This window comes from Gekko japonicus, unplaced genomic scaffold (assembly GCF_001447785.1).
Source record: "Gekko japonicus isolate JY-2015 unplaced genomic scaffold, Gekko_japonicus_V1.1 scaffold3412, whole genome shotgun sequence".
Classification (NCBI taxonomy): domain Eukaryota; kingdom Metazoa; phylum Chordata; class Lepidosauria; order Squamata; family Gekkonidae; genus Gekko; species Gekko japonicus.
In genome coordinates this window covers 37,126-38,463 of record NW_015163191.1, presented here as the reverse complement: position 1 = coordinate 38,463, position 1,338 = coordinate 37,126, and positions in this window count along the sequence as shown.

The following is a 1,338-nucleotide window of genomic DNA, read 5'->3' as shown; positions in this document are numbered from 1 at the left end:
CCGGATTTTCCGGGCGCAATCACACTGCCACATCTGGGAAGCGTACAGCTCTCGTGGCTAACCTGAGGCTTCCCGCTGAAGATGCGCCGTAAAAAATTAGTACCTCCAAGGTACTAGTTTCCTGAAACCGCGGGCCAAGGGCGGGCGTCTGATTGCGTTTCCAGTGGACTTACGTGGCATCCGGCGCCCGTCTCCACAGGTTGTGCTACAGCGTCCAACAGCGCATGCGCACAAAGAGCGATTGCTAGTGTGATCGTGCGGCACGGCTTCTTTGCCGCACTGCAGGATACCCGTCTGGTCGGCATCTCCCCCCTTGTTAGTTTCCTCCGGGGCAATTAGCCACGCCTCCCCCCGCGATATCCGGCCCGTGTGACCGGGGCCAGTGATTGGTTAATGCAATCAGGTGACTTCCTTCTAGGGGTCAAGAAGAAGGAGGTTCTCCATTGATGTGTGACCACGTGCCCTGTAGCTGTAAGGGTTGTAAAAATGTAGGTCTAGATATCTCTTTTGTTGTGTAGCTTCCCATGTGAGCCCTTCCCTTAGAAATAAAGCTTTTAACATAGAAAAGAAAAGTCTCCTCTCCAGGGAAGCAAAGATCCGTTGCAAACTCTGAAGATTTAAGTATTTTTGACTATTTTTCAACAGGGGGCCGTCTACTATTGTCATGTCACAGTCAACTCACGGCGACCCAGGAGGGTTTTCAAGGCAAGAGACAAAGAGATGTGGCTTGCCATTGCCTGCCTCTGCGTAGCAACCCTGGGCTTCTTTGGATGCCTCCTGTCCCAGTACTAAACAGGTCCCACCCTGCTTAGTTTCTGAGATCCGACATGACGGAGCTAGACGAAGCCGTTGTTCCCGGGAAACTTGGCTTCTCCTGTCCTGCACACTCTCTACGGCAGGGGTCCCTGGACATTCTGAGCCTGTGGGCACCTTTGGAATGGTGACACAGTGGGCTGGGTGCAAACTGTCTGCCTCGAAATGGCTGCTGCAGGGGGGCGGAGCCAGCCGCAGAATGGCTGCCGCAGGTTCCCTTCAGTCACACAGTGAAGACGTCTGTGCTGTAGTGAAGGTTGCCACCAAAACAATTTAAAAAAAATTGTCGTTCAGTCACACAGTTGAGTACGACTCTTCGCGACCCCATGGACCACTTCACGCCAGGCCCTCCTGTCTTCCACCGTCCTCCGGAGTTTGCTTAATTTCATGTTCGTTGCCTCGAAAACACTGCCTAACCATCTCATCCTTTACGGCCCCCTTCTTCTTTGACCTACAGTCTTTCCCAGCATCAGGGTCTTCTCCAGGGAGTGCTCCCTTCTCATTCGGTGGCCAAAGTCTTTGAGC